This window comes from Priapulus caudatus, unplaced genomic scaffold (assembly GCF_000485595.1).
Source record: "Priapulus caudatus unplaced genomic scaffold, Priapulus_caudatus-5.0.1 Scaffold2591, whole genome shotgun sequence".
NCBI lineage: Eukaryota > Metazoa > Priapulida > Priapulimorpha > Priapulimorphida > Priapulidae > Priapulus > Priapulus caudatus.
In genome coordinates, this window is record NW_014579652.1 from 13896 (window position 1) to 22452 (window position 8557).

The 8557-nt window shown below is 46.1% G+C and overlaps 1 long non-coding RNA gene across 1 annotated transcript; it reads left to right on the plus strand.

Moving 5' to 3' along the window:
* The first annotated feature begins 288 nt into the window (after positions 1-288).
* On the plus strand, positions 289-893 carry LOC106818854. Its single transcript, XR_001395308.1, has 3 exons — positions 289-377; positions 609-701; positions 837-893. It is a non-coding gene; the product is annotated as an uncharacterized LOC106818854 (long non-coding RNA).
* The last annotated feature ends 7664 nt before the right edge of the window (positions 894-8557 follow it).

The window sequence follows — 8557 nt, forward strand, 5'->3', positions numbered from 1 at the left end:
ATACAATATCATGAGATAAGGTTTGACTTTTTTTATATTGAGGTACAGCTATATTGAGGTATATTGCTACCGCGGAATTTGATGTTTCATTATTTCTTGCATGTCTCGTTGCCCGCCGTTTGCTTTCTAGTTCTCGTCTGTTACCTTATTTTCTGATTCACCACTAACCAGCGCCATCTAAAAAAATAAGGACAGTTCCATGCGGTAGATGTTCACACGACGGTAACTTAAACCACATCGTGCGTTTGTTCACTGCGGATTTTTGTTGTATGTTGTATTGTAGTATATCGCAGTCACCGCATTTACCGAGTCACGGCATCAGAAAAATACATCGATAACCATGACAGACAAGCTACAGATGGAGTGATACAGCCGAGGTAAAAGAAATGTAGCGTATTAGCATACGAATAACAGAATAATTTGGAGTATTTAACACAATATACGAATGTGATTGGATTAAACGTTCTAGAAAGAATTAGCAATATGACACAGGAATGGAACATTACGTTCTTGAACAAATAGAGTAAATCGGACCAATATTATAACAATGTGTGTACATGCTGCTACAAATATTGTTTATAGAAAATTGTTCACCCATTTCCGTTCAGCTGTTGCAGAAAATGTCGACCGCGAGAATGTGATGTACTTTGAATTTTATCACGGATTGGCTCTAATAAGACCTGCTGTACACAGATCTTACAGTAAGTTCGTGAGTTGTAGTTGTCATGAGATGTTGTAGCTCCTTCATGCCAGCTACGGGACTACTTGCTGGAGCTAGTTTGTACACAGGTTTAGCGTGAATCAAAAACATCTTTACTGGAGATATTTTTGTACAGGTTTGGTGAGGTGAGATATCGTAGCCTGTGGAGAACAGGACATCATCACCAGTAGTTATTACCCACAGAAGACGCAGGAAGAATATTAAGTATGTATAGATATAAGTAGTTGGCACACACACACACACACACACACACACATGCATACGCACATACGCACATACGCACATACGCACATACACGCACACATACACACGCATATATACACACATGCACACGCACGCACGCGCACACGGACACATGCACGCACGCTCGCACCCACGTATGCATGCACGTACACATGCAGTACAATTATTTAATGACAGTTATTACTAAACCCCCAAACACTCCATGTTTCTGTGTTTTATGAGTTATACACTATCTGTAACAATTTCGCTAACCACATACAATATCATGAGGTAAGGTTTTACTTTTGTACAGGTTTGGTGAGGTGAGATATCGTAGCCTGTGGAGAACAGGACATCATCAACAGTAGTTATTACCCACAGAAGACGCAGGAAGAATATTAAGTATGTATAGATATAAGTAGTTGGCATTTATACATGCACGTACATACACGTGCTTTCATACGCACAGACAGACGTTCACGCGCACGCATTCACACACATGCGGCCCACTCATACATCTACGTACACCCACACAGTACCTGGCATTATTTGAGAATTGATGTGAAACTCACAAGTTTACACATAATATGTTTCTGTAATTTATGTATTAAATGCTATCTCTGAGACTTACACCGAAATACATTATCTTGAGGTAGGAATTATTGATTTATACTGAGGTAAATTCAATCACCGTATATTTCTAGTTATTACCTCCGCCAAGTGGTTGGCAGGAGGTTATGTTTTCACCGGCGTGTGTTTGTTGGTTTGTGGGTTTGTGCGTTTGTTTGTTTGTGTACAGCCTAACTGAAAAAGTTATGGACGGATTGTCATAAAATTTTCAGGATAGGTCAGAAATGGGCTAACTTAGAATTGATTAGATTTTGGTGGTGATCCGGGTCCTTAATTAATTAATTAATAAAATTTTCAGGATAGGTCAGAAATGGTGTAACTTAGAATTGATTACATTTTGGTGGTGATCCGGATCCAATTAATTAATTAATTAATTAATAAAATTTTCAGGATAGGTCAGAAATTGGGTAACTTAGAATTGATGACATTTTGGTGGTGATCCGGATCCAACACAAATACTTACATCGTCCTAAGCCATCCGGGCCATTAGCACCACAAAACAAACACCGTGCTGATGACACGTCGCGGCCGCTTCTATCTGTTGGCCGTCAAGAGAGAGCCGGGGGATAACAGCGTCGGCCTCTTCCATGTTGGCCGTCAAGAGAGCGAGCACGCTCGCCTCACATCACAATGTCATGCGCGCACAGCGTTCCCTGCTGCGCGCCTCTATAACATCAATTCCCGGCAGACCACAATGACGTGCTTAACTGTAAAACGTTGACGATTAACTACAAGTAGATGACGGGCAACACACGGAACAGGATCGACTTCGCCAGGTAACTTATATAGAAAGTGCATATGCTAACCCTTATAACCCCCCTCCTCGCTTTTTATTTTTTCGCACTCCGACCCGATCACGTGGGGACGATGCCCCTGCCTGTGGCGCCGGGAAGGCTTCTGAGTTACACACGACCAGTTGGTGGACCCTTAGCTAGACCAGTGAAAATGTGTACGAAGCCAGTGTTGTTTTCAAGGAGGGAAGAAAGAGTTAAAGCGACTCAAAAGACAGCGATGAAGCAATTTCTCACGGGGAGGGTGTTTCCCTCCACAGTAAGGTAATTTTGAAAATATTGCACAAAATGGCATTTTGCGTCATTTCATTTTTCATTATTAGGTATAGGAATATGGTATAGCCAATCCCCATTAAGGCCCTTCTCTCTTGATTTTTGTACTCTCCGATCAAAGAGGGGTCATGGCCTTCCTTGTGCCCCCCCTTAGCTACGCCTATGTCCTCAATTCAAGCACTGACGACTATTGGAATTAGTTGATTTGTGTTGTTAGCAGTCCATGCAATGTTGGCAATTTATCCGTCAAAAGCTGTTCAAAGTTCCTGATATTAAAAGTTAAAAGTTAAATTATTTTTTGAAAAGTAGAGGCATATTGAATGAATGAAATAAGATCTCACCGGGAAAAAACAGGTAGATGTGTATGGAAGTGCACCTGTAATAAACATGCAATTTATTTAAATTACAAAAGATTTACATCGTTTAGAATACAAAGCCGTTAAAAGATTCACATTAACATTTGTTCCTTAATTAAAAAATGTTTTTGCTTTGCTCTCTGATGAAGAACTAAAAAAACCATATTGAAATTTTTGATTTCAAATAAAAACAAAAGTAGCTGCCAAATAGCGCTCTATTAAAATAAAAAGGAAAATTTTAACGCCATGAAAAGAATTTTTTGCCTCCCTGATAGAGAACAGTTAACTTAAACATAGTGTTGAAATCGGATTTGAAATAAAAACCGAGGTGGATGCCAAAATGGCCGTCTATAAGTTCGAATATATTCAAAGTTATTCACAAAGCCCATTTCGATTTCTTTTCTTCTGTCAATAAGAGTTCAGAACCATAAAATTCAATCAAACCAACTTGCAACAACACAAATCTGAGCAAAGAAGAATTATCTCCTTTCTTTTAGTCATGTTTTTTTTTCTCTGCAGAAATCTCAAAATGCCAAAGTCAAGTCTTCTCGTCGATTTTGCACAGAACATTTTGAGGATTTCGTTGACATTAATGTCATTCACTAACTCCTGTTCAACGAAAAGGGAGAATGAGAGCAGAGAATCGTGGCTGTCTTGTAGAACGAAGTTTAGACTTGAGCAAGCTCATTTAGAGAATGTTCGTTCATCCGGGCAGTGCAGAATAACAGAATTGTGGCAGTCTGTGAAGACGCGTGAGAGGCAAGGAAAATTTTTTGTTTTGTTTTGTTCTGCCATCAACAGGGGGGGGGGCATGGCCCCCTTGTGGCCCCCTTAGCTACGTGCCAGTGGCGCTGGCATGTGCACGTAGAGCGTGCGGCGTGCGTGTGCACGTACACGTGCTCGTCATAAGTGTGTGCGTGCGCTGTGCACGTACACGTGCGTGCGTGGTCGTGCGTGCGTGCCGTACGTACACGTTCGTGCGTGCGTGCGTGCGTGTGCAGGTACACGTGTGTGCATGTGTGCGTGCGTGCGTGCGTGCCGTGCGTGTGCAGGTCACACGTTGTGGTGGCATGTGGCGCAGTGCGTGCGTGTGCTAAGGTACACGTGCGTGCAATGCATATGTGCACGTAGACGTGCGTGCGTGTGCGTGTGCACGTACGCGAACGTGCGTGCATGTGTGTCTTTGTGGCACGGTACACGTGCGTGCATGAGTGGGTGTGGCGTGCGTGCGTGTGCAAGTACACGTGCGTGTGTGCGTGCGTCGGCGTGCGTGTAGCGTACACTCGTCTAGTGTTGCCGCCCTATCGTGGAGTTATGTACTATTCGCTAACTCGAATTAAGCGTCGTCGTGTAAGACGAGGCTATAGTTAGGGTTAGGGTTATGTTATGATTATGGTTTAGAGTTAAGGTTGTGGTTAGCGTTGCGTTATGATTATGGTTGAAGATTAGCATTAGGATTGGGTTTTAAAAAAACCTCCCACATAATGTTATACAACAGACAGCATATACAGACATACACAGACAGTATATAGGTCCAATTTCAAGCTGGCAATGTAATTTATTCCTACCCGAGTCTATCCTTTGTCAATGCTTTGCTGCACACCTATTTTGGTTGTAACGCATAATGTTAACTGCTGCATCTAACACGACATACCTTTGTACCTCATCGCAGCTCTAGTGGTATCGATCTTTGTCCACTGGATAGTGGTTTGGCATGCACTCCTGCCGATGATTGCTATGGTTATCTACGATGGACGTGCCACTATGGAAAAATGAGTGTGCAAGTGTGTGTAGTGTCAAAACGGCGCGCATGTTGTGATGCGGTGACGAGGCGTTGTTGGGCACGGTTAATAAAAAACCAGAAGCCCGAAATATCTCGGTTTAATTTCATTTGTACAGCGTTGTGTTGTCGTCCTGTAGTCTTGGCCATCTGCTGTCACTGCTGCGATCATGCCTGATGCGGCTACAGAATCCCACCTAGACAACAACAAATCATCTCTGTAAACCAGCTCATTTTTGTTTTAGCTTAGTGTATAAGTTTAGTTTAGGTTGTGGGCTCGTAAATTTAAAGGTATGAAATTGTATTAATGTGTGAATTATTGTGTGTTGTGTGAGGGTGTAGGTGCAGCGTGCATGTACTATATACTGTGTTCTTGCATCTTAAAACGCCACACGTGAATGATTAATACACGATTCATTCAACGCTTCCCGTACTGTTCTCGTGTTTGTTGAACATCTTTCAATCCATATATATCATATTATATCAGATTAAAATTGATTGAATTGTACTGGTTACTGTGATTCGGTACTGTGTGGATGTACCGTTACACGCATGTGTGGTGCGATGTACGTGATCGTGCGTTTGCCATGCACGTGTCTGTGTTCCTGCACACTCGTGTATATAATATGCTGAAATGATCTATCTTACCATAAACCTAACGTGAGCATATGGGATTCCTGACTCTGGAACTTCTGCACCTGGTGGCGAACCTTGCCATCGTGTGTCGAAACTGTCAGCATTAGAAATAGAGCATGCTTATGAATTAAATATTAAGCCTTGTACTCAGTTAGCGTCTATACGGCGGCCTTAACTCGAGTTGCTTAAGCCTCGGCAAGTCGATCGAGTATTTAAGCTAACTCGGAGTTACCTTAACTCGAGTTAAGGCCCCGTATAGACGCTTAACTCGGAGTTAGCGAATAGTACATAACTCCAGATAGCGGCAACACTAGTACGATGTACGTACACACGCACGCCGACGCACGCACGCTAACGCACGCACGCACGCACGCACGCAACGCACGCACGCACGCACGTGTACCTTGCACACGCCACGCACACACTTATGCTCGCACGTGTACGTGCACACGCACGCATGTACGCACGTGTACTGCACACGCACGCAGGCACGCATGCACGCACGTGTAGGTACACACGCACGCACGCACGCACGCACGCACGTGTACGTGCACATGCCCGCACGCATGCACGCATGCACGCACGTCTACGTGCACACGCACGCACGCACGCACGCACGCACCGCACGCACGCACGCACGCACGCACGCACGCACGCCGGCAGCGCACGCACGCACGAACGTGTACCGGCACACGCGCGCACGCACGCAGTGTACGTACACACGCACGCACGTGTACGTGCACACGCACGCACACCCTCATAGCACGCACGTGTACGTGCGACACGCACGCACGCACGCATGCATGCACTGTGTACGTGCACACGCACGCACGCACGCACGCACGCACGCACGTCTACGGTGCACATGCAAGCGCCCGCACACACGCACGCACGCAGCGAACGCACGTGTATGTGCACACACGGACGCACGCACGCACGCACGCACACACTCATGCACGCACGTGTACGTGCACACCACGCAGCACGCATGCACGCACGTGGTACCGTGCACACGCGCGCCACACACGCACGCACGCACGCACGCACGCACGCTCATGTACTCTGCACACGCTGCGCAACACACACACGCACGCACGCACGTGTACGTGCACACGCACGCATGCAACGCACGTTGTAGGTACACACGCACGCACGCACGCCACGTGTACGTGCACTAGCACGCACGCATGCACGCACGTGTACGTGCACACGCACGCGCGCACGAACGTGTACCTGCACATGCGCGCACACGACGCACGCACGCACGCACGTGTACGTGCACACGCACGCAGGACGCACGTGTAGGTACACACGCACGCACGCACGCACGACGCACACGCACGCACGTGTACGTGCACGATGCACGCACGCACGCATGCAGCGCACGTGTACGTGCACACTCACGCATCACGCATGCACGCACGTGTACGTGCACACGCACGCACGCACGCATGCACGCATGTGTACGTGCATATGCAGGTACGCACGCGCGCACGTGTACATCCAAACGCCGCGCACGCACGCACGCGCGCATGCACACACGTGTACCTGCACACGCACGCACGTACGCACGTAGCACGCACGCTGCACGCAGGTGTACTGTACACGCACGCACGCACGTATATGTGCATACGCACGCTCGCACGCACGTGTACGTGCACACGCATGCACTCACGTGTACCTGCACACACACGCACACACCGCACGCACGTGTACGTGAACACGAACGCACTCACACAGCGCACGCAGGCACGCACGTGTAACGTTCACACTGCACGCACGCACGTACGCGCGCACGTGTACGTGCACACGTGTACGTTCACACGCACGCACGCACGTACCGCGCGCACGTGTAAGTTGCACACGCACGCACGCACGCACTCACGCAATGCACGCACGTGTACGTGCACACGCACGCACGCAAGCATGCACGCGCATGTGTACGTGCATATGCAGGTACGCCACGCGCGCCACGTGTACATCCAAACGCACGCACGCACGCACGCACGTGTACTTGCACACGCAGCACGCACGCACACGTACGCACGTATACGTGCACACAACACACACACACGCACGCACGCACGCACTGCCCACACATGCACGCACGTTTACATATACACACGCACGCACGCATGCATAATAATCGGTAATAATCGCTATCGGGGTGTTGTCGTGTAGACGCTACTATTCGCTAACTGAGGTAACGCTTAACTTGAGTTAGCTTAACTCGAGTTAAATTTCGTCGTGTAGACGAGGCTATACGGTTAATACGAAGTATATTTAAAATTTACGATTGTTTTCGAAAGTTATGAAACTTGATGAACTTGCAGAGTAATTAAGTAACTAGTCAGAATATTATTGCCTTCTCTCACAATATCCTTTGCTAATTCTATGTCAAACTTGTAAATTTGCTTTACACCAAATCGCATTCCCTATGTTATGAAAAATCAAATGATCCTACACGCGTATTCTGTAATTCCGATATGCTAATTAATACGCTACCTTTCTCGCTTCTCATCTATTTCTCTCCCTCTGTAGTTTTTCCATCATGATTTATTTATGTGATTCTCTAATGGGGCGACTCCCCTAAACGCAGTGGCTTTGAGGTTTTGAAAATATAAATAATAGCTAGCAATATATGGTGATTGAATTTGGCTCAGTATAAATAAATAACCCCCAAACCCAAGACAATGTATTACAGTGTAATTGTCAGAGATCTAGAATTTAAAATAGGATATTCACAGAACCATTATGTGTTTAGGCGTTTAGCAGCAATTAAGTCTCAATAACTAATGCTGTGTGGGTGTAGTAAAGATGATGTCTTGAATTTAGTGGGATTCCTGCTCTTGGTGTAGAACTTGTAAAGTTCCTTTTCACCAAATCGCATTTCCTATGTTACGGTAATTATTTCTACATAATTTCATGCATTCTCTAATTTCTATGCTAATAGTCTACCTTTTTCGCTTCTCATCTACCTCTCTCCATCTGTAGGTTGCCATTATTTACGTGATTTTCTGATGGGGCGACTCCGTAAATGTAGTGGCTGTGAGGTACTGAAAATATAAATAACTAGAGCACTCGAGAGCGCAGACCTCCGCCAAGGCAGCTCAATTCTCTCACTGTGAAAATTTTAATGTATTATTAA